This window comes from Cherax quadricarinatus, chromosome 19 (genome assembly GCF_038502225.1).
Source record: "Cherax quadricarinatus isolate ZL_2023a chromosome 19, ASM3850222v1, whole genome shotgun sequence".
NCBI lineage: Eukaryota > Metazoa > Arthropoda > Malacostraca > Decapoda > Parastacidae > Cherax > Cherax quadricarinatus.
This window is the reverse complement of record NC_091310.1, coordinates 46689830-46715680: the sequence shown is the minus strand read 5'-3', so window position 1 is coordinate 46715680 and position 25851 is coordinate 46689830. Positions and strand designations below refer to the sequence as shown.

Genomic DNA, 25851 nt, shown 5'->3' with positions numbered 1-25851 from the left:
CTGATACCTGATTACTCTCACCTTAGGGAAGGTAGAGATAGTCTCACTGAGGGAAGGTAGAGATAGTCTCACTGAGGGAAGGTAGAGATAGTCTCAATTTAACATATATATGGTTCTAAATTATTAACATTACCTCACATTTTAACAAAGTGTGCTTGACTTTAAACAAGTTTTAAGTGGTTATGCATTACTGAGTGTATCATCCTCTAACATTATCACCATTAAGTCCTTCATGCTTGTTTTTCACTCTGTTCAATGGTCAGAATTAGCTATATATTTTGTTCTAGCTTTTATTTTAATTTTTCTAATAACCGAAGTAACTGATATAGGCCCTCACTGAACATATTGTTTTCTGCGGCCTACTGGAAGACTTGGTTTGTATCATTATGGAGATTTGTAGTGTCTTCGGTGGCTGCGACCCTCATGCAGTGTCTTCGGTGGCTGCGACCTTCATGCAGTGTCTTCGGTGGCTGCGACCTTCATGCAGTGTCTTCGGTGGCTGCGACCCTCATGCAGTGTCTTCGGTGGCAGCGACCTTCATGCAGTGTCTTCGGTGGCTGCGACCTTCATGCAGTGTCTTCAGTGGCTGCGACCTTCATGCAGTGTCTTCGGTGGCTGCGACCTTCATGCAGTGTCTTCAGTGGCTGCGACCCTCATGCAGTGTCTTCGGTGGCTGCGACCTTCATGCAGTGTCTTCGGTGGCTGCGACCCTCATGCAGTGTCTTCGGTGGCTGCGACCCTCATGCAGTGTCTTCGGTGGCTGCGACCTTCATGCAGTGTCTTCGGTGGCTGCGACCTTCATGCAGTGTCTTCGGTGGCTGCGACCCTCATGCAGTGTCTTCGGTGGCTGCGACCCTCATGCAGTGTCTTCGGTGGCTGCGACCTTCATGCAGTGTCTTCGGTGGCTGCGACCCTCATGCAGTGTCTTCGGTGGCTGCGACCTTCATGCAGTCTCTTCGGTGGCTGCGACCCTCATGCAGTGTCTTCGGTGGCTGCGACCTTCATGCAGTGTCTTCGGTGGCAGCGACCTTCATGCAGTGTCTTCGGTGGCTGCGATCCTCATGCAGTGTCTTCGGTGGCTGCGACCCTCATGCAGTGTCTTCGGTGGCTGCGACCTTCATGCAGTGTCTTCGGTGGCTGCGACCCTCATGCAGTGTCTTCGGTGGCTGCGACCTTCATGCAGTGTCTTCGGTGGCAGCGACCTTCATGCAGTGTCTTCGGTGGCTGCGACCCTCATGCAGTGTCTTCGGTGGCTGCGACCCTCATGCAGTGTCTTCGGTGGCTGCGACCCTCATGCAGTGTCTTCGGTGGCAGCGACCTTCATGCAGTGTCTTCGGTGGCTGCGACCCTCATGCAGTGTCTTCGGTGGCTGCGACCTTCATGCAGTGTCTTCGGTGGCAGCGACCTTCATGCAGTGTCTTCGGTGGCAGCGACCCTCATGCAGTGTCTTCAGTGGCTGCGACCTTCATGCAGTGTCTTCGGTGGTTGCGACCCTCATGCAGTGTCTTCGGTGGTTGCGACCCTCATGCAGTGTCTTCGGTGGCTGCAACCTTTATGCAGTGTCTTCGGCGGATGAAAACTTCGTGCAGTGTCTTCGGTGGCTGCGACCCTCATGCAGTGTCTTCGGTGGCTGCGACCTTCATGCAGTGTCTTCGGTGGCTGCAACCTTCATGCAGTGTCTTCGGTGGCTGCGACCTTCATGCAGTGTCTTCGGTGGCTGCAACCTTCATGCAGTGTCTTCGGTGGTTCCGACCCTCATGCAGTGTCTTCGGTGGCTGCAACCTTCATGCAGTGTCTTCGGTGGCTGCGACCTTCATGCAGTGTCTTCGGTGGCTGCGACTCTCATGCAGTGTCTTCGGTAGATGCGACCCTCATGCAGTGTCTTCGGTGGTTGCGACCCTCATGCAGTGTCTTCAGTGGTTGCGACCCTCATGCAGTGTCTTCAGTGGTTGCGACCTTCATGCAGTGTCTTCAGTGGTTGCGACCTTCATGCAGTGTCTTCGGTAGTTATAACCCTCATGCAGTGTCTTCAGTGGTTGCGACCCTCATGCAGTGTCTTCAGTGGTTGCGACCTTCATGCAGTGTCTTCAGTGGTTGCGACCTTCATGCAGTGTCTTCAGTGGTTGCGACCTTCATGCAGTGTCTTCAGTGGTTGCGACCTTCATGCAGTGTCTTCAGTGGTTGCGACCTTCATGCAGTGTCTTCAGTGGTTGCGACCTTCATGCAGTGTCTTCAGTGGTTGCGACCTTCATGCAGTGTCTTCAGTGGTTGCGACCCTCATGCAGTGTCTTCAGTGGTTGCGACCCTCATACAGTGTCTTCAGTGGTTGCGACCCTCATGCAGTGTCTTCAGTGGTTCCGACCTTCATGCAGTGTCTTCAGTGGTTGCGACCTTCATGCAGTGTCTTCAGTGGTTGCGACCTTCATGCAGTGTCTTCAGTGGTTGCGACCTTCATGCAGTGTCTTCAGTGGTTGCGACCCTCATGCAGTGTCTTCAGTGGTTGCGACCTTCATACAGTGTCTTCAGTGGTTGCGACCTTCATACAGTGTCTTCAGTGGTTGCGACCTTCATGCAGTCTTCGGTGGTTGCGACCTTCATGCAGTGTCTTCAGTGGTTGCGACCCTCATGCAGTGTCTTCAGTGGTTGCGAACCTCATACAGTGTCTTCAGTGGTTGCGACCCTCATACAGTGTCTTCAGTGGTTGCGACCTTCATGCAGTCTTCGGTGGTTGCGACCTTCATGCAGTCTTCAATGGTTGCGACCTTCATGCAGTGTCTTCAGTGGTTGCGACCTTCATGCAGTGTCTTCAGTGGTTGCGACCTTCATACAGTGTCTTCAGTGGTTGCAACCCTCATGCAGTGTCTTCAGTGGTTGCAACCTTCATGCAGTCTTCGGTGGTTGCGACCTTCATGCAGTGTCTTCAGTGGTTGCGACCTTCATGCAGTGTCTTCAGTGGTTGCGACCTTCATGCAGTGTCTTCAGTGGTTGCGACCCTCATGCAGTGTCTTCAGTGGTTGCGACCCTCATACAGTGTCTTCAGTGGTTGCGACCTTCATGCAGTGTCTTCAGTGGTTGCGACCCTCATACAGTAGTTGCGACCTTCATGCAGTGTCTTCAGTGGTTGCGACCTTCATGCAGTCTTCGGTGGTTGCGACCTTCATGCAGTGTCTTCAGTGGTTGCGACCCTCATACAGTGTCTTCAGTGGTTGCAACCCTCATGCAGTGTCTTCAGTGGTTGCGACCCTCATACAGTGTCTTCAGTGGTTGCGACCTTCATGCAGTGTCTTCAGTGGTTGCGACCCTCATACAGTGTCTTCAGTGGTTGCGACCTTCATGCAGTGTCTTCAGTGGTTGCGACCTTCATGCAGTGTCTTCAGTGGTTGCGACCCTCATACAGTGTCTTCAGTGGTTGCGACCCTCATGCAGTGTCTTCAGTGGTTGCGACCTTCATGCAGTGTCTTCAGTGGTTGCGACCTTCATACAGTGTCTTCAGTGGTTGCGACCTTCATACAGTGTCTTCGGTGGTTGCGACCCTCATACAGTGTCTTCAGTGGTTGCGACCTTCATACAGTGTCTTCAGTGGTTGCGACCTTCATACAGTGTCTTCAGTGGTTGCGACCCTCATACAGTGTCTTCAGTGGTTGCGACCCTCATACAGTGTCTTCAGTGGTTGCGACCTTCATGCAGTGTCTTCAGTGGTTGCGACCTTCATGCAGTGTCTTCAGTGGTTGCGACCTTCATGCAGTGTCTTCAGTGGTTGCGACCCTCATGCAGTGTCTTCAGTGGTTGCGACCCTCATACAGTGTCTTTAGTGGTTGCGACCCTCATACAGTGTCTTCAGTGGTTGCGACCCTCATACAGTGTCTTCAGTGGTTGCGACCCTCATGCAGTGTCTTCAGTGGTTGCGACCCTCATACAGTGTCTTCAGTGGTTGCGACCCTCATACAGTGTCTTCAGTGGTTGCGACCCTCATACAGTGTCTTCAGTGGTTGCGACCCTCATACAGTGTCTTCAGTGGTTGCGACCTTCATGCAGTGTCTTCAGTGGTTACGACCCTCATACAGTGTCTTCAGTGGTTGCGACCCTCATGCAGTGTCTTCAGTGGTTGCGACCCTCATACAGTGTCTTCAGTGGTTGCGACCTTCATGCAGTGTCTTCAGTGGTTGCGACCCTCATACAGTGTCTTCAGTGGTTGCGACCCTCATGCAGTGTCTTCAGTGGTTGCGACCTTCATGCAGTGTCTTCAGTGGTTGCGACCTTCATGCAGTGTCTTCGGTGGTTGCGACCCTCATACAGTGTCTTCAGTGGTTGCGACCTTCATGCAGTGTCTTCTAGTATCGTCTGCCAAGAATTATATAGTGTTATATTTTATGTGCCTGAATATGTCAGATACGAGGACGAGGTAAAAGATGGAGGCGAATACTGTGTCTTGGGGAACTGTGACAGCCTCTGACTTAACTCTCTTAACATTACTCTTTCAGTTCTATATGTAAGAAAGTTAAAAATCCATCTGTCCCCCTTTTCCAGTTACATGAATTGTGTCTGTTGTTGCAACATGATTGCACTTGTTGAAGGCTTTTGTCTAAGTTTGTCTATACTAAATCAGCATTTTGTTTATCTTCCAATGCACCCAAGACCATGCAGGGAAGAATAATGTGAGAGTAAATGAGAATGATAAGAGGGAGGTAGAGGAAGGGAGGGAAGAAGGAAGGAAAAAGGAAGGCAGGAGGGAGGGAGAAAGGAAGGCAGGAGGGAGGAAGGAAGGCAGGAGGGAGGAAGGCAGGAGGGAGGAAGGCAGGAGGGAGGGAGGGAGGGAGGAAGGAAGGAAGGAAGGAAGGAAGGAAGGAAGGGGAAGGAAGGAAGGAAGGCAGGAGGGAGGGAGGAAGGAAGGTATGAGGGTGGGAGGAAGGAAGGAGACAGGAAGGTTTGCTGCCAAAGCAGCTAGTTTATTGTGCATCCCGTATCCAGCGCAAGAACATATGGATACACAAAAGGCCTAGAAACTAGGCCCCAAAAGGGTTTACAGGAGTACAGCTGACTTGATATCTACAGTTCACTTATCTATAGCCAGCAAATTTAGGAAATTTAAGCAAATTTGCTTAATAAGTTTGGCATCTTAATTTCAAGGTTATTATACTATCTCTAAATTCCTCAATAAGTGGAAAATTTAGCACATAGTGTTGAAGATAGTGACCACATAGCTGACTACATAGTTGAATTTTATTTGATCATTATGTGTGCGAGGGAGGGAAGGACGGAGGGAGAGAAGGAAAGAAGGAAGGGAGGGAGAGAGGGAAGGAGCTAGGAAAGGAAAACAGAAGAGACTTCTCAACAGGTCTCACGTTCTTAAACAGGAAATGTGACTTGTCAGGTGTGGCAGCACCCGTTACTAGTCTGAGATTAAGGAAGTGGAAGAGGGGAGTGGAGGGAGGGGAGGGAAGGGGAGAGGAGTTGAATGGAGTGAGTGGAATGAGTTAAGAGTGTGGGAGTAGTAACAATTTCCTTGCCAAGAATGCTCTACATACCTCGCCTAAACATATAAGTACAAGCTATGCTGATGACATCTTAATCCATACAACAGGACGTAAGACGATGAGTACCATTCTTAACGAGGTTCAGATTATTTCTAATCTACTAGGCCTCATCATATCTTCATCTGAAACGAAAATATTGACAAACAACATACCCGACCCATCTGTTTGCAGGACGAGAACATCTGTTACGTTAAATCTTATTAATATCTTTGTGTCGGTGTAGACATACCCATCGATAAGCCCACCATACAACAAGTAAATAACATGCAAAGATAGGCTATTTATTCCTTCTGCATACATTTTCTGCGCTACTGCATTATTATAATATAATAATATCTATATTTACTACAAGTACATATACAAAGTATACAGGCCTAGTTTATCAAAGTTGTGTATACTATACCCGCATTTTGTTGGTCAAATTACGAATTACAGACGATGTTTAGAGACATCAGTCATCGCTACCAGCAACACCGTAACTCAGGACACAGGGAGTTTCATCATACCCAAAATACTAGCAAAATATATTTAACCAGAGCCAGAACAGAACCATCACAAAGACCAGCTCATTACCTACCTCCTTCCTACCTACCTATCTACCTCCTACCTACCTACCGACCTCCTACCTACCTACCTACCTTGCTGCCACTCTTACATAACCTCCGTCACTACATAAACTCACACTCGTTGTTCTCTCTGCTGGACTAAAGTCATAAACTAACTTTATCACCATTACGATGGTAAACAATTCAGTTTACAGTGTAGACGCCCAGTTGTTATTTTTATGACTTACTCAACATACTTCCTATCGTTCTTATCTCCGGTGAAACTGTACAATAAACAAATATTTATAATTACTATAATATTAATCTCTGCTTCAATAATTCATTAAATATTGATGTTTGATGTTGTGTTGACTAATCAGATAAAATATATATTAATTATATTTATGGGGAAGCGCTAGATCCGTAGAAATCGAACAGCACCTGGAGATTAGTAGGTAATGACGTTCAAGCCATTATACCTATTGAAAACACCGTACCGTAACTACATATAACCTGGCCTATATGTTTGTTGGCGGTGTCATGTGGCCTGGTAGGTAACACGCTCGCCTCACACGCTGAGTGTCCGTGGTTCAGTCCCCGGCACGGGTGAAAACATTAAGCGCGTGTCCTTACACCTGTTGTCCCGTTCACCTAGCAAGTGAGTAGGTACCCGGGTGTTAGTGGACTGGTGTGGGTCGCATCCTGGAGGACAAGATTTAAGGACCACAATGGAAATAAGACAGACAGTCCCACGATGGCTAACCCAAGTTGTACTCTCCCCTCCCTCTCCAGCCGCAAGTTGTACTCTCCCCTCCCTCTCCAGCCGCAAGTTGTACTCTCCCCTCCCTCTCCAGCCGCAAGTTGTACTCTCCCCTCCCTCTCCAGCCGCAAGTTGTATTCTCCCCTCCCTCTCCAGCCGCAAGTTGTACTCTCCCCTCCCTCTCCAGCCGCAAGTTGTACTCTCCCCTCCCTCTCCAGCCGCAAGTTGTACTCTCCCCTCCCTCTCCAGCCGCAAGTTGTACTCTCCCCTCCCTCTCCAGCCACAAGTTGTACTCTCCCCTCCCTCTCCAGCCGCAAGTTGTACTCTCCCCTCCCTCTCCGGCAGCAAGTTGTACTCTCCCCTCCCTCTCCAGCCGCAAGTTGTACTCTCCCCTCCCTCTCCAGCCGCAAGTTGTACTCTCCCCTCCCTCTCCAGCCGCAAGTTGTACTCTCCCCTCCCTCTCCAGCCGCAAATTGTATTCTCCCCTCCCTCTCCAGCCGCAAGTTGTACTCTCCCCTCCCTCTCCAGCCGCAAGTTGTACTTTCCCCTCCCTCTCCAGCCGCAAGTTGTACTCTCCCGTCCCAATCTCCAGCCGCAAGTTGTCCTCTCCCCTCCCTCTCCAGCCGCAAGTTGTACTCTCCCCTCCCTCTCCAGCCGCAAGTTGTACTCTCCCCTCCCTCTCCAGCCGCAAGTTGTACTCTCCCCTCCCTCTCCAGCCGCAAGTTGTACTCTCCCCTCCCTCTCCAGCCGCAAGTTGTACTCTCCCCTCCCCTCTCCAGCCGCAAGTTTACTCTCCCCTCCCTCTCCAGCCGCAAGTTGTACTCTCCCCTCCCTCTCCAGCCGCAAGTTGTACTCTCCCCTCCCTCTCCAGCCGCAAGTTGTACTCTCCCCTCCCTCTCCAGCCGCAAGTTGTACTCTCCCCTCCCTCTCCAGCCGCAAGTTGTATTCTCCCCTCCCTCTCCAGCCGCAAGTTTACTCTCCCCTCCCCTCTCCAGCCGCAAGTTGTATTCTCCCCTCCCTCTCCAGCCGCAAGTTGTATTCTCCCCTCCCTCTCCAGCCGCAAGTTGTATTCTCCCCTCCCTCTCCAGCCGCAAGTTGCACAGCCGCAAGTTGTACTCTCCCCTCCCTCTCCAGCAGCAAGTTGTATTCTCCCCTCCCTCTCCAGCCGCAAGTTGTACTCTCCCCTCCCCTCTCCAGCCGCAAGTTGTACTCTCCCCTCCCCCTCCAGCCGCAAGTTGTACTCTCCCCTCCCTCTCCAGCCGCAAGTTGTATTCTCCCCTCCCTCTCCAGCCGCAAGTTGTACTCTCCCCTCCCTCTCCAGCCGCAAGTTGTACTCTCCCCTCCCTCTCCAGCCGCAAGTTGTACTCTCCCCTCCCTCTCCAGCCGCAAGTTGTATTCTCCCCTCCCTCTCCAGCCTCAAGTTTACTCTCCCCTCCCCTCTCCAGCCGCAAGTTGTATTCTCCCCTCCCTCTCCAGCCGAAAGTTGTATTCTCCCCTCCCTCTCCAGCCGCAAGTTGTATTCTCCCCTCCCTATCCAGCCGCAAGTTGTACTCTCCCCTCCCTCTCCAGCCGCAAGTTGTACTCTCCCCTCCCTCTCCGGCAGCAAGTTGTACTCTCCCCTCCCTCTCCGGCAGCAAGTTGTACTCTCCCCTCCCTCTCCAGCCGCAAGTTGTACTCTCCCCTCCCTCTCCAGCCGCAAGTTGTACTCTCCCCTCCCTCTCCAGCCGCAAGTTGTACTCTTCCCTCCCTCTCCAGCCGCAAGTTGTACTCTCCCCTCCCTCTCCAGCCGCAAGTTGTACTCTCCCCTCCCTCTCCAGCCGCAAGTTGTACTCTCCCCTCCCTCTCCGGCAGCAAGTTGTACTCTCCCCTCCCTCTCCGGCAGCAAGTTGTACTCTCCCCTCCCTCTCCAGCCGCAAGTTGTACTCTCCCCTCCCTCTCCAGCCGCAAGTTGTACTCTCCCCTCTTTCTCCAGCCGCAAGTGTGTGTGTGGCAAGGGTCACCCACTGAGAGGTGTTTGTGTGGCAGGTGTCACCCACTGACAGGTGTGTGTGTGTGTGTGTGTGTGTGTGTGTGTGTGTGTGTGTGTGTGTGTGTGTGTGTGTGTGTGTGTGTGTGTGTGTGTGTGTGTGTGTGTGTGACCTACTGACAGGTGTGTGGCCTGGGGGGTGGGGTAGCAGTGTACCCAGCAAGCATCTACCAGCAGAGGTGTGCGTGCCTCCAGGCCTCTGATTCCTATTTTGTAAATTAGAGATGCGAGGCCAGGGGCGGCCCGACACCTGGCGCCCATCTCACCACATATGACCCCTGATACCACTAGTCCCTGACACCACTAGTTCACGAGACCACTAGTCCCTGACACCACTAGTTCCTGAGACCACTAGTCCCTGGCACCACTAGTTCCTGACACCACTAGTCCCTGACACCACTAGTTCCTGAGACCACTAGTCCCTGACACCACTAGTTCCTGAGACCATTAGTTCCTGATACCACTAGTTCCCGAGACCACTAGTCCCTGACACCACTAGTTCCTGAGACCACTAGTCCCTGACACCACTAGTTCCTGAGACCACTAGTCCCTGACACCACTAGTTCCTGATACCACTAGTCCCTAAGACCACTAGTCCCTGACACCACTAGTCCCTGACACCACTAGTCCCTGACACCACTAGTCCGTGACACCACTAGTCCCTGACACCACTAGTCCCTAAGACCACTAGTCCCTGACACCACTAGTCCCTGACACCACTAGTCCCTAAGACCACTAGTTCCTGACACCACTAGTTCCTGAGACCACTAGTCCGTGACACCACTAGTCCCTGACACCACTAGTCCCTAAGACCACTAGTCCTTGACACCACTAGTCCCTGACACCACTAGTCCCTAACACCACTAACACCACTAGAGACCACTAGTCCCTGGCACCACTAGACACCACTAGTCCCTGACACCACTAGTCCCTAAGACCACTAGTCCTTGACACCACTAGTCCCTGACACCACTAGTCCCTAAGACCACTAGTTCCTGACTAGTCCCTATAGTCCCTAAGTAGATAGTGAGACCACTAGTTGACATGTGGTGACCACTAGTCCTTGTGATCATCCTGAGTCCCTGACACCACTACCTATGGTGATTGTGTTCATGTGGTGACTGGTGATCATCCAGGCTGCTGTTTGTAAGTTGGACCAGCAGTAACAGCCTGATTTATCAATTCTTGGTCCACCAGGCCACCTGGTCTTGGACAGGGACGTGAGGGAATTAAACCCAGGAGACATCCTTCAGGTATGTGATAAATGGTTTTGAAAACCGACAAGTTGAAGATTGAGACACTTATGCAACATATGGGAATCTTTATTAAGGAAACGTTTCGCCACACATTGGCTTCATCAGTCCAATACAAAGCGGAGAGGGGTAAGGAGAAGAGGTGTTTGAGGTAATCAGTCCCTCAGCCTGGAGTCGATGTGTTCAGTCCATCAGTCTTGCAGAAAGTACTTTCTGCAATAGTAAGAACCTCATTGTTCAACAGTAAAAACCTCATTGTTCAACAGCAAGAACCTCAGTGTTCAACAGCAAGAACCTCAGTGTTCAACAGCAAGAACCTCAGTGTTCAACAGTAAGAACTTCAGTGTTCAACAGTAAGAACCTCGGTGTTCAACAGCAAGAACCTCAGTGTTCAACAGTAAGAACTTCAGTGTTCAACAGTAAGAACCTCAGTGTTCAACAGTAAGACCCTCAGTGTTCAACAGTAAGAACCTCAGTGTTCAACAGCAAGAACCTCAGTGTTCAACAGTAAGACCCTCAGTGTTCAACAGCAAGAACCTCAGTGTTCAACAGCAAGAACCTCAGTGTTCAACAGTAAGAACCTCAGTGTTCAACAGTAAGAACCTCAGTGTTCAACAGTAAGAACCTCAGTGTTCAACAGTAAGAACCTCAGTGTTCAACAGTAAGAACCTCAGTGTTCAACAGTAAGAACCTCAGTGTTCAACAGTAAGAACCTCAGTGTTCAACAGTAAGAACCTCAGTGTTCAACAGCAAGAACCTCAGTGTTCAACAGCAAGAACCTCAGTGTTCAACAGTAAGAACCTCAGTGTTCAACAGCAAGAACCTCAGTGTTCAACAGTGAGAACCTCAGTGTTCAACAGTAAGAACATCAGTGTTAAACAGTGAGAACCTCAGTGTTCAACAGTGAGAACCTCAGTGTTCGACAGTAAGAACCTCAGTGTTCAACAGTGAGAACCTCAGTGTTCAACAGTAAGAACGTCAGTGTTCAACAGTGAGAACCTCAGTGTTCAACAGTAAGAACGTCAGTGTTCAACAGTAAGAACCTCAGTGTTCAACAGTGAGAACCTCAGTGTTCAACAGTAAGAACGTCAGTGTTCAACAGTGAGAACCTCAGTGTTCAACAGTAAGAACCTCAGTGTTCAACAGTGATAAACTCAGTGTTCAACAGTAAGAACCTCAGTGTTCAACAGTAAGAACCTCAGTGTTAAACAGCGAGAACCTCAGTGTTCAACAGTGAGAACGTCAGTGTTCAACAGTGACAACGTCAGTGTTCAACAGTTAGAACCTCAGTGTTCAACAGTGAGAACCTCAGAGTTCAAAAGTAAGAACCTCAGTGTTCAACAGCAAGAACCTCAGTGTTCAACAGCAAGAACCTCATTGTTCAACAGTGAGAACCTGTGTTCAACAGTGAGAACCTCAGTGTTCAACAGTAAGAACCTCAGTGTTCAACAGTGAGAACCTCAGTGTCCAACAGTAAGAACCTCAGTGTTCAACATTAAGAACCTAAGTGTTCAACAGTGAGAACTTCAGTGTTCAACAGTAAGAACCTCAGTGTTCAACAGTAAGAACCTCAGTGTTCAACAGTAAGAACCTCATTGTTCAACAGTGAGAACCTCAGTGTTCAACAGTAAGAACCTCAGTGTTCAACAGTAAGAACTTCAGTGTTCAACAGTGAGAACCTCAGTGTTCAACAGTAAGAACCTGTGTTCAACAATAAGAACCTCAGTTTTCAACATTAAGAACCTCAGTGTTCAACAGTGAGAACCTCAGTGTTCAACATTAAGAACCTCAGTGTTCAACAGTGAGAACCTCAGTGTTCAACATTAAGAACCTCAGTGTTCAACAGTGAGAACCTCAGTGTTCAACAGTAAGAACCTCAGTGTTCAACATTAAGAACCTCAGTGTTCAACAGTAAGAACCTCAGTGTTCAACATTAAGAACCTCAGTGTTCAACAGTGAGAACCTCAGTGTTCAACAGTAAGAACCTCAGTGTTCAACAGTGAGAACCTCAGTGTTCAACAGTAAGAACCTCAGTGTTCAACATTAAGAACCTCAGTGTTCAACAGTGAGAACCTCAGTGTTCAACAGTAAGAACCTCAGTGTTCAACAGCGAGAACCTCAGTGTTCAACAGTAAGAACCTCAGTGTTCAACATTAAGAACCTCAGTGTTCAACAGCGAGAACCTCAGTGTTCAACATTAAGAACCTCAGTGTTCAACAGTGAGAACCTCAGTGTTCAACAGTAAGAACCTCAGTGTTCAACATTAAGAACAATGTTAAATCTTCAGACCGGGTCTTCAGTCTTCATGGAATCTTCACTAGTATACCTGGAGGGTGTTCGAGGGGGTCAACGCCCCCGCGGCCCGGTCCATGACCAGGCGATGGTCCATACTGGTGAACCTGAACTCGTTTATTCTAGTAACCAGAAGTCCCCCAGCTGGACCTGGAGGAGTCACCCATCACTGTGTCACCCTCTGGAGAGTTACCTACCACCCTGAGAGTCACCCACCATACTGGCTGTCACCCGCATTCGGCCATCAGTGCCAGTTGAATCAGGAGCTGTCACCCAAGATTCTAACCATAGCAAATACTTATCGCCGGCCTTCTGCCGGTCACCCGCTGTCACTCAGCTGATCCAACCACTGTCACCCAGCTGCTGTCGTTCCCAGGGGTGCCTTTATCAAGGTGATTCGCCCGTTGATTGACAGCCGGAGTCACCCGTTCTCACCCAGTGATGGGAGACTGATATTCCGTTGACTGCCTGCTATGAACCCCTAGCTGCCCACCACCTGCCCACCTCCTACTGATACCAGCCATCCACCATTCATTTGCAACTGAGGTTGGTAATGGAACCTTTTGTCTAGACCCACCAGTAATCCCAGTACCTGTTGCCTGTGACCTTGCCTGTCCCCGACTCTGACTGTCTTTACCTGTGAGGTTGGGCTCGTGGTTAGGAAGTTGGGGTAGCAAAAAATACAACTGTGAACCGTTGTAGAGGCGTTGTATCCGTGGCGGAGCCCGGTCTGTCCATCTGCCTGTCCCCTAGGTCTAGTCGAGTGTCGTAGAGGAAGGGCTGTTAGGCACAGCCTACTTGCAAGGTACAAACGGGGTCACGTGACTTAAGGCTTAGTCAGGTAGCCTGCCTGTAGAATGGGGTTATCGCAGTTTACACTACACAAGCATTAAACTGTTAACATTCAAGATCTGTTGTTATGCAGCTCAGCTCAGCTCAGCTCATGCCGAAAGCTGTTGTTAGCTGGACTGCTGTTGTCTAGCTGTTGGTGGATATGATGACCATTATGTCGTGGAGGAGTACCATGGATGCTGGCAGGTGTGGTGGGGGTGTATTGCCTGCCACTCACGATGGCTAACATAGGCAGGGTGGACTGCCTCTCGCCAGCTGCCTTAACGCACGCCATAGTTATTACACCAACTATTTTAAATGGGGAGAAAGGGAGATGTGTCTCCGGTTTATGTCTGTGAAAATAGCCGTCAGAAATGCTAATCCGTTGATAGCCTGCTTTGGTCTGGGAGCTCTTGACAGCCTGCTTTGGTCTGGGAGCTCTTGACAGCCTGCTTTGGTCTGGGAGCTCTGACCCCCATGGAGACCACATGGTGAGTGTCTCACTGGTGCTGAGCTGTCTAGCCACAACTTACGTGGATGAAGGATGGAGTGCGGGGGGCAGAAGCCTTTATAAGTTCAGGGAAAGTAGCTAAGAGAATCAATAATTATAGAATGGTTGTAATTTATAACCATGATTTTTAAAGTGGTGGACTGGTAAGCCAGCGGAAGGCCTCGCTCAGTGACCAAAAGCTCCAGCTGCAAGCCATCATATGACTAAGGTAGGTAGTAGATTCGCCCGGCATAATCGCCCGGCCCGGGCCTTTTCCAAGAGGTGGCCCGGCCTTCGCTCCCTGTCGAGGGAGTGTCTCAGACCAATGTCTGCCATGGGAGGAGGTGCAAGTACCTCCTCGTCTTCTGGGACCAGGTGTCCCCAGGCCTAGCCGCATTCCCCGCCCCCACGGGGCTCGGAAGGAGAAGCTAGGCACCTTGGTCTACCACAAACCCTGCCCACACTGGACTCGAAGGGTGTGGCAGCTGCATAGCAGCAGACGATGTCAGGAAGTACAAAGACAGCAAGCACTACAGGATCCTTCTGGAGTCACACCCCAGTTTTGGTCATTAAGCCCGAGCGCTGGGGAAGCTCAAGAATGCCTCTTGCTGTGTGTGTTGCTGCTGCTACTAATACACATGTCCGTTGCACTCTGTCCAATATGACTAAGACCCGTGTCAGGAAACGCTTGTCCTGCTTCCCGACAAACATTACCTATGTTCTTATGTTCTTAATATTTTTGTTGGTGGGTTTGAGTCTGAGAAGGACCTGCCAAGTATGGGCCAGTAGGCCTGCTTCAGTGTTCATTTCTTATGTTCCCATGTAACCTAACCTAAGGTAAGAGAGAATCCTGTGGGTAGCATCTGCTGGGGCTGGAGAGCTGGCACTGTCCTGTGGGAGCTGGAGTTTGGATTATATGTCTTGTAGAAGGTGGACGGTGTTGTAGTTTGAGAAAGTGGATATTCAGCCTTGGCAGATAATTTTATTCCCTAATCTCAAGTATCTCACTTTGTCCCAGCTTCCTGAACATATGGTACTAGATCCCTGTCCCATTAACCACGTATACTATTGTAATGAGTAACTAAGCATTAAGTTGTTAGTCTTGTTCAGACCGAATATTACTGAAGTGTTGAGGACCTAGTTAAGTGCAAGTGGGCGATGTCCTCGATAGTGTGTGGTGAGGCGAGGTAGTGTATCACCATCGTGCTTCATTACTACCTGGAGTCTACCTGGAGGGCATTCCGGGGATCAACGTCCCCGCGGCCCGGTCCACGACCAGGCCTCCCGGTGGATCAGGGCCTGATCAACGAGGCTGTTACTGCTGGCCGCACGTAATCCAACGTACGAACCACAGCCCGGCTGATCCGGCACCGTCTTTAGGTATCTGTCCAGCTCCCTCTTGAAGACAACCAGGGGTCTTCCCGTAATGCCCCTTATTGCTGGTGGGAGGCTCTTGAACAGTCTTGGGCCCCGGACACTTATTGTGTTTTCTCTTACTGTACCAGTGACGCCCCTACTTTTCACTGGGGGTATGTTGCATCGCCTGCCAAGTCTTTTGCTTTCGTATGGAGTGATTGTTGTGTGCATATTAGGGACCAGTCCCTCCAGAATCTTCCAGGTGTAGATTATGATATATCTCTCTCGCCTGCGCTCTAGTGAGTACAAGTCAAGTGCTTCCAGGCGTTCCCAGTAGTTAAGGTGTTTGATGGAACTTATACGTGCAGTAAAGGTTCTCTGTACATTCTCTAGCTCTGCAATTTCACCTGCCTTGAATGGGGATGTTAATGTGCAGCAGTATTCCAGCCTAGAAAGAATAAGTGATTTAAAAAGGATCATCATTGGCTTAGCATCTCTTGTCTTGAATGTTCTCATTATCCATCCTATCAGTTTCCTAGCAGATGTGATAGTGGCATTGTTGTGATCCTTGAAGGTGAGATCCTCTGACATTACCACTCCAAGGTCTCTCACATTACTTTTCCTCTCTATTGTGTGATTGGAGTTCGTAGTATACTCAGTTCTAGTTATTATTTCCTCCAGTTTTCCATAACGGAGTAGTTGGAATTTGTCTTCACTGAACATCATATTGTTCTCTGTTGCCCATTGGAAAACTTGGTTTATATCTTCTTGGAGGTTAACAGTGTCCTCAATGGATGACACTCTCATGCAGATCCTAGTATCGTCTGCTAAAGATGATACAGTGCTGTGGTTTACATCTCTGTCTATGTCTGATATGAGAATAAGGAACAGGATAGGTGCGAGTACTGTGCCTTGTGGGACAGAGCTCTTCACTATGGCAGCATCTGATTTAACTCTGTTTACCACTACTCTTTGTGTGCGATTGGTTAGAAAGTTGAAGATCCATCTGCCTACTTTGCCGGTTATCCCTTTAGCACGCATTTTGTGTGCTATTACACCATGGTCGCACTTGTCAAAGGCTTTTACAAAGTCTGTGTATACTACATCCGCATTCTGTTTGTTTTCCAGTGCATCTAGGACCATATCATAGTGGTCAAACAGTTGCGAAAGGCAGGAGCGACCTGCTCTGAAACCATGTTGCCCTGGGTTGTGCAATTTTTGGGAGTCCAGGTTGTTTGCTATCCTGCTTCTTAGGACTACCCCCACACTGAGAGTAAGAAGGGCACCTCCTCGTCCGTGATATGACAACCATAACTACTCAGTAAAGCGAACTACAGTTGCTCAGCACAGAGAATAACAGTGGTCGGCAGGGAGAGGCACAGTGTTCAGCAGAGAGAGAACACAGTGTTCAGGGAGAACCATAGTGCTCATCAGAGAGAGCCACAGTGTTCATCAATAGGATGAACAATGTTAAGTATCACCTGCCCCACCTTAACTCCCCAGGCTACCAACACCAATTGAATTTGCCAAATATGTACGACCAAGATACTCCAGTGTTGGCCCTGAGGAGGTGGGGAGGTTCAGGGCTGGTGAGGGAGGAGTTAAACAAGGAGGGAGGAAGAGAGAGAGGTAGATGGAGGAGGAAAGGTAAATGGTAGGGAGGGAGGAACAACAGAAAAAATATATAGAGAAAGGTAGAGAGGAAAACGGCTTGGTTGATGGAAGTGCACTATGACGGTCATGGTGCACACTACGGGAGGTGAAGAGCCACCAACTGCAACTCCAAGCAAGATTTATAGAGATCTCATCTTATACTGTATTATATATATATATATATATATATATATATATATATATATATATATATATATATATGGATATTGTGCTAGCCCAGATATTACATTGTTGACATTGGTGCTGGCTGCACGCAGTCCAATGCACGATTCACGGCCCTCTTGAAGATAACTAGAGGTTTATTGGTAATCTTCCCTTATTTATGATGGGAGGCTGTTAGTCTTGGACCCCCTACACTTGTTATGTTGCCTCTCAGTGTACTCATGACACCCCTGATTTTCACTGGAGTATCCTGCACCGTCTACTAAGTGAGGTCCCCTGACATTATTACTCGTAAGTTCTTCAAATTAGTTTCTCGCTGTTTTGTGTAATCAAAATTTGCTTTGAATTCCGTTCTAGCTTTTATTTCCTGGATTTTTTCAAAACGGAGTTACTCAAATTTGTCTTCATTGAACATCATATGTTCTGTGACCCACTGGAAGACTTGATTTATATCCACTTGAAGATTTACAGTGTCCTCAGTGGATGACACTCGTGGAAATTCTAGTGTCATCTGTAAAGAATGATACGGAGCTATGATTTACATCTTTGTTAATGTCAGATATGAGAACGACGAAAAGAATGGGAGCGGGTACTATACCTTGTGGAACAGAGCTTTTCACCTGTGGCAGCCTTTGACTTAAATCTGTTTACTATCACTCTTTGTGTTCTATTGGTTAGAAAGGTAAAAACCCATCTGTCCACTTTCCAATTATTCCTTTCGCACGCATTTTGTTTGCTATTACACTATAACAGCAGCTGTCGAAGGCATTTGCGAAGTCTGTGTGTACTGCATCTGCACTGTCTTTGTCTCTCAGTGCATCCAAGACTATGTCATAGTAGTCGCAGGATTTTTATAATGTGGGACGTCAGTGCTATCGATCTATAATTCTTTGGAATTGCTTTACTGCCACTTTTGTGCAGTGGGGCAATATCCTTTGTTCTTAATGATTGTGGAATGACCCCCGTGTCTAGACTTCCTTCACAAGGTTAACGAGAAGGAAACCATCTTCCTCTTCGTTTTCTTCTCTAGTCACAAAATTAGCTTATCAATATTATCTTAAAACATCTTGGTGGTAACCGCAGAGCTTGTCAAGCTGTATATATTCACTCACTTAATTATTTGGAAGACTCATGTCAGGAGATACTTGTCCTGTTTCCTGACAGCAAATTAACACCACTTCTCTTTGTTTATGTAGGTGGTGAACACGTGCAAATGTTAGGACAATGACTGTAGGAGTGGCGAACACGTGCAGGTGTTAGGGCAACGGTCGTAGGGGTGGTTAACACGGTAGGTGTTAGGGGAGTGACTGGGGGGGGGGGGGTTATGAATACGTGCAAGAGTTAGAATAGTGATCACAGGGATTAGATTTAGATTTTGCTGCCGAAGCGGCAACTTTACTGTGCAAAAGACCCTATGGATACGCTGACCACATTACAATTAGTAGGATCATCATCAGTGCAGCTGCCAAACTACCAGAAGTACTTGTAACCAAGCCTAAGCCTGGCTACTACAACATCAGTCAGTCTGTTCACATTGAAAGTTACTCTATAATACCTACGTTCAGGTTATCATAGTGGGTTATAGATCCACTTAAGCTTCTAACTGCATTCATATAACATTCTGTTTCATTATTTACTTCTCTCCTAATATTACTCTTAATGCTAGACACAGACTTACCAAAGTTGTAGTCTACACTTCCCCTCAGGGAATTATTTTTGGGGCTAACGTGGGGCTAATCCAATGTATGACTGTATCCATAACAATTGTATATTTATTATTTTTTCCTGGATTTTTTGAGTACCTATACGTGGCTTCTCCAATGAGCATGTTGTTAAGAGTAATTATGTGCCAGACGCAGGAACATTTACACTCAGGTCTGGAGATTCAAGGGCTGTAGGTGCCGTGCAGTGGGCTGTGAGGTGGGCTGTGGGGTGGGCTGCGGGGTGGGCTGTGGGGTGGGCTGTGAAGTGTGCTGTGAGGTGGGCTGTGAGGTGGGCTGTGAGGTAGGCTGTGAGGTGGGCTGTGAGGTAGGCTATGAGGTAGGCTGTGAGGTGGGGCTTGAGGCGTGGGGCGTGAGGAAGCCATGGGGAGGAGGCTGTGTGTTCCCTCACACGGGTATCACTGTGACAACATCTGGTCACCAGCACCATACACCACTCTCACTACACCATACACCACTCTCACTACACCATACACCACTCTCACTACACCATACACCACTCTCACTACACCATACACCACTCTCACTACACCATACACCACTCTCACTACACCATACACCACCCTCACTACACCATACACCACTCTCACTACATACACCACTCTCACTACACCATACACCACTCTCACTACACCATACACCACTCTCACTACACCATACACCACTCTCACTACACCATACACCACTCTCACTACACCATACACCACCCTCACTACACCATACACCACTCTCACTACACACCACTCTCACTACACCACACCACTCTCACTACACCATACACCACTCTCACTACACCATACACCACTCTCACTACACCATACACCACTCTCACTACACCATACACCACTCTCACTACACCATACACCACTCTCACTACACCATACACCACTCTCACTACACCATACACCACTCTCACTACACCATACACCACTCTCACTACACCATACACCACTCTCACTACACACCACTCTCACTACACCATACACCACTCTCACTACACCATACACCACTCTCACTACACCATACACCACTCTCACTACACCATACACCACTCTCACTACACCATACACCACTCTCACTACACCATACACCACTCTCACTACACCATACACCACTCTCACTACACCATACACCACTCTCACTACATACACCACTCTCACTACACCATACACCACTCTCACTACACCATACACCACTCTCACTACACCATACACCACTCTCACTACATACACCACTCTCACTACACCATACACCACTCTCACTACATACACCACTCTCACTACACCATACACCACTCTCACTACACCATACACCACCCTCACTACACCATACACCACTCTCACTACACCATACACCACTCTCACTACACCATACACCACTCTCACTACACCATACACCACCCTCACTACACCATACACCACTCTCACTACATACACCACTCTCACTACACCATACACCACTCTCACTACACCATACACCACCCTCACTACACCATACACCACTCTCACTACACCATACACCACTCTCACTACACCATACACCACTCTCACTACACCATACACCACCCTCACTACACCATACACCACTCTCACTACATACACCACTCTCACTACACCATACACCACTCTCACTACACCATACACCACTCTCACTACACCATACACCACTCTCACTACACCATACACCACTCTCACTACACCATACACCACTCTCACTACACCATACACCACTCTTACTACACCATACACCACCCTCATTACACCATACACCACTCTTCACTACACCATACACCATTCTCACTACACCATACACCACCCTCACTACACCATACACCACTCTTACTACACCATACACCACCCTCACTACACCATACACCACTCTTCACTACACCATACACCACTCTTACTACACCATACACCACCCTCACTACACCATACACCACTCTTACTACACCATACACCACCCTCACTACACCATACACCACTCTCACTACACCATAGGCAGAATGCTCTTTGGTCAGTAATTAGGAGCCAAGAACCGTCCTTGCTGAGTAAATATGTATCTCACAAACCACTCCTTATCTTCAACACGATATCCACTTATCTGAAGGACACCTGAAGGATGCTATCGAGGTCAACGCCCCCGCGCTCCGGTCCCAGACTAGGAGGCCTCTTGGTCTACCTACCTGGAATCTACCTTGAGGGTGTTCCGGTGATCAACGTCCCCACGGCCCGGTCAATGACCAGGCCTCCCGGTATATCAGGGCCTGATCAGCCAAGCTGCTGCTGCTGCTGGCCGCACAGCCTGGTTGGTCAGGCACTGTCATTAGGAATTTATCTAGTTTCCCCTTAAAGACAGCTAGGAGTCTAGTGATAATCTCCCTTATGTACGATGGGAGGGTGTTGCACAGTCCTGGGCCCCTAACACTCAGTGTGTTTTCTTTCATTGTGCTCATAGCACCCGTGCTTTTACAGGGGATATGTTACACTGTCTGCCGAGATTTTTGCTTCCGTTCTGAGTGCGGATTTGGGACCAGTCTCACTAGGATTTTCCAGGTGTAAATTATGATGTATCTTTCTTGCCTGCGTACCAAGGAGTACAGGTTAAGGGACTTCAAACGTTCTTAGTAATTAAGGTGCCAGACTGTACTTATATGTGCAGTGAAAGTTCTGTGTTCACTCAACAGTCCTGCAATATGTCCTGCCTTGAAAGGGGTTGTTAAACGTGTACAGCAATATTCCAGCCTAGACAAAACAAATGACTAAGAGTGGATCATCAATGGCTTGGCATCCCTTGTTTCAAACGTTCTTATAATCCGTCCTGTTATTTTCCTGTTGGTTAGTGGATCATGTCCTGATCAACCATGCTGTTTGTAATGATTATCAAAGAGAATGGCTGATGGTTTGCCGAACTGCTTTATCTACATTAATTTAAAACCTCTGAAAGGAGTTCGTCAGGGCGCGGTGACTTGTCAGGCTGCAGTCAATGATCTTGTCTCAGGACCACGTCACTAGTGACACCTTAGAGTCCATGTTTATTGTGAAGGATGAAAGTACCAGCAAGAATACACGAGAGGAAGAAACTGTCGTGGGAGGGAAGAGGAGGGAACACACAGGCGGGAGCAGGAGGGGACACGGGAGGGAACAGAAGGAGGGAAAGACACGGGAGGGAACAGAAGGTGGGAAAGACACGGGAGGGAACAGAAGGTGGGAAAGATACGGGAGGGAACAGAAGTGGGAAAGACACGGGAGGGAACAGGATGGAGAGTCACGGGAGGGAACAGGATGGAGAGTCACGGGAGGGAACAGGAAGGAAAAACACAGGAGGGAACAGGATGGAGAGTCACGGGAGGGAACAGGATGGAGAGTCACGGGAGGGAACAGGAAGGAAAAACACAGGAGGGAACAGGATGGAGAGTCACGGGAGGGAACAGGATGGAGAGTCACGGGAGGGAACAGGATGGAGAGTCACGGGAGGGAACAGGATGGAGAGTCACGGGAGGGAACAGGATGGAGAGTCACGGGAGGGAACAGGAAGAAACGCGGGAGGAAACAGAAGGAACAGGAGGAGGGAACAGAACAACCGTCAGATGTGTGGAGGACAGCAAATATAGTCCACATACCTGGAGGGTATTCCGGGGATCAACGCCCCCGCGCCCCGATCCATGATCAGGCCTCCAGGTGGATCAAGGCCGGATCAACCAGGTTGTAACTGCTGGCCGCACGTAGTCCAACAAACGAACCAAAGCCCGGCTGATCCGGCACCGACTTTAAGTATCTGTCCAGCTCCCTCTTTAAGGCAGCGAGGGGCCTATTGGTAATTCCCCCTATGCACGGTGGGAGGCTGTTGAACAGTCTTGGGCCCCGGACACTTACTGTGTTTTCTCTCAGTGTAATTATGGCGCCTCTACTTTTCACTGGGGGTGTGTTGCACCGCTTGCCCAGTCTTTTGCTTTCGTCCCAGTTAAGAAAGTAGACAGACAGGCAACACTACACTACACTCCAGGTAGGTAGGTACACTACACTCCAGGTAGGTAGGTAGGTAGGTAGGTAGGTAGGTACACTACACTCCAGGTAGGTAGGTAGGTACACTACACTCCAGGTAGGTAGGCAGGTACACTACACTCCAGGTAGGTAGGTAGGTACACTACACTCCAGGTAGGTAGGTAGGTACACTACACTCCAGGTAGGTAGGCATGTACACTGCACTCCAGGTAGGTAGGCATGTACACTGCACTCCAGGTAGGTAGGTAGGTACACTACACTCCAGGTAGGTAGGCAGGTACACTACACTCCAGGTAGGTAGGTAGGTACACTACACTCCAGGTAGGTAGGTAGGTACACTACACTCCAGGTAGGTAGGTAGGTACACTACACTCCAGGTAGGTAGGTAGGTAGGTACACTACACTCCAGGTAGGTAGGTAGGTACACTACACTCCAGGTAGGTAGGTAGGTACACTACACTCCAGGTAGGTAGGTAGGTACACTACACTCCAGGTAGGTAGGTAGGTACACTACACTCCAGGTAGGTAGGTAGGTACACTACACTCCAGGTAGGTAGGTAGGTACACTACACTCCAGGTAGGTAGGTAGGTACACTACACTCCAGGTAGGTAGGTAGGTACACTACACTCCAGGTAGGTAGGTAGGTACACTACACTCCAGGTAGGTAGGTAGGTACACTACACTCCAGGTAGGTAGGTAGGTACACTACACTCCAGGTAGGTAGGTAGGTACACTACACTCCAGGTAGGTAGGTAGGTACACTACACTCCAGGTAGGTAGGTAGGTACACTACACTCCAGGTAGGTAGGTAGGTACACTACACTCCAGGTAGGTAGGTAGGTACACTACACTCCAGGCAGGTAGGTAGGTACACTACACTCCAGGTAGGCAGGTATGTACACTACACTCCAGGTAGGTAGGTAGGTAGGTACACTACACTCCAGGTAGGTAGGTAGGTACACTACACTCCAGGTAGGTAGGTAGGTACACTACACTCCAGGTAGGTAGGTAGGTACACTACACTCCAGATAGGTAGGTAGGTACACTACACTCCAGGTAGGTAGGTAGGTACACTACACTCCAGGTAGGTAGGTAAGTACACTACACTCCAGGTAGGTAGGTAGGTACACTACACTCCAGGTAGGTAGGTAGGTACACTACACTCCAGGTAGGTAGGTAGGTACACTACACTCCAGGTAGGTAGGCAGGTACACTACACTCCAGGTAGGTAGGTAGGTACACTACACTCCAGGTAGGTAGGTAGGTACACTACACTCCAGGTAGGTAGGTAGGTACACTACACTCCAGGTAGGTAGGTAGGTACACTACACTCCAGGTAGGTAGGTAGGTACACTACACTCCAGGTAGGTAGGTAGGTACACTACACTCCAGGTAGGTAGGTAGGTAGGTACACTACACTCCAGGTAGGTAGGTAGGTAGGTACACTACACTCCAGGTAGGTAGGTAGGTACACTACACTCCAGGTAGGTAGGTAGGTACACTACACTCCAGGTAGGTAGGTAGGTACACTACACTCCAGGTAGGTAGGTAGGTACACTACACTCCAGGTAGGTAGGTAGGTACACTACACTCCAGGTAGGTAGGTAGGTACACTACACTCCAGGTAGGTAGGTAGGTAGGTACACTATACTCCAGGTAGGTAGGTAGGTACACTACACTCCAGGCAGGTAGGTAGGTACACTACACTCCAGGTAGGCAGGTATGTACACTACACTCCAGGTAGGTAGGTAGGTAGGTACACTACACTCCAGGTAGGTAGGTAGGTACACTACACTCCAGGTAGGTAGGTAGGTAGGTAGGTAGGTACACTACACTCCAGGTAGGTAGGTAGGTACACTACACTCCAGATAGGTAGGTAGGTAGGTACACTACACTCCAGGTAGGTAGGTAGGTACACTACACTCCAGGTAGGTAGGTAAGTACACTACACTCCAGGTAGGTAGGTAGGTACACTACACTCCAGGTAGGTAGGTAGGTACACTACACTCCAGGTAGGTAGGTAGGTACACTACACTCCAGGTAGGTAGGTAGGTAGGTACACTACACTCCAGGTAGGTAGGTAGGTACACTACACTCCAGGTAGGTAGGTAGGTACACTACACTCCAGGTAGGTAGGTACACTACACTCCAGGTAGGTAGGTAGGTACACTACACTCTAGGTAGGTAGGTAGGTACACTACACTCCAGGTAGGTAGGTAGGTACACTACAGATCTGTGTCACTGACATGTATAGTATGTAACGTTATGGAGAAGATTACCAGAAGAATAGTGGAGCACCTTGGAAGGTACGACAACCAAGACATGACAACCAAGAAGGCTTCAAGGATGAAATATCCTGTGTCACACACACACACACACACACACACACACACACACACACACACACACACACACACACACACACACACACACACACACACACACACACACACACATAAAGTTGAGAACCAGTTGGTCTCTGGGAGTGTTGCCAAAATTAATGTTGCTGTTGTGGTGCTTCTAGTGTCATTACCCGCGTCCCACCTGTCAGGTGTGTGTGTGTGTGTGTGTGTGTGTGTGTGTGTGTGTGTGTGTGTGTGTGTGTGTGTGTGTGTGTGTGTGTGTGTGTGTGTGTGTGTGTGTGTGTGTATGTGTGTGTGTGTGTGTGTGTGTGTGTCCAGAAGTACGCTGTGTCAGAGACAAGGAACAGTACCTGGTCACCTCAGGCTGGAACACAACACTGTCATCAGGAAAAAACGTATCAATATATACTTGTAGTATCTGTCAAACCTCATGCACTACTGTATATGCCATCCTTGTATCATTAATGTATGTTTTAAGCTTTGTGTGCCATATTACGTGATTAAATATACCTGTTGGTGAAATAACATAAGCTGGGGTGGTAGAGGAAGTGGAATATTCTTGCAGCTTTAGGAAGAAATCCAAATATTTTCCCCTCGAAGCCTTTTGCCTTTTTGTCTACTGCGAGGCTCTGCTCCCCCAGTTTTCACTGGAGGTTCATATGTATATAGATGTATCTGCAAAATAACCACAGTGAAAAAATAGTGAAATTCCGAGCGTTTTCGTGATTCCTCACATGATCACTATTCCTTGATATTGTGAGAAATAACGAAAGTGTTTGGAATTTCACTATTTTTTTGTTGTGGTTATATTGCATATTGTGATATCACTTGTTTATTGT

General features: G+C 48.8%; 1 protein-coding gene across 3 annotated transcripts in view; it reads right to left on the bottom strand.

Moving 5' to 3' along the window:
• Nucleotides 1-25851, bottom strand: part of LOC128688398 (uncharacterized) — a 216221-nt gene that overhangs the window by 13539 nt on the left and 176831 nt on the right. The gene's annotated exons all lie outside the window — the stretch shown is intronic.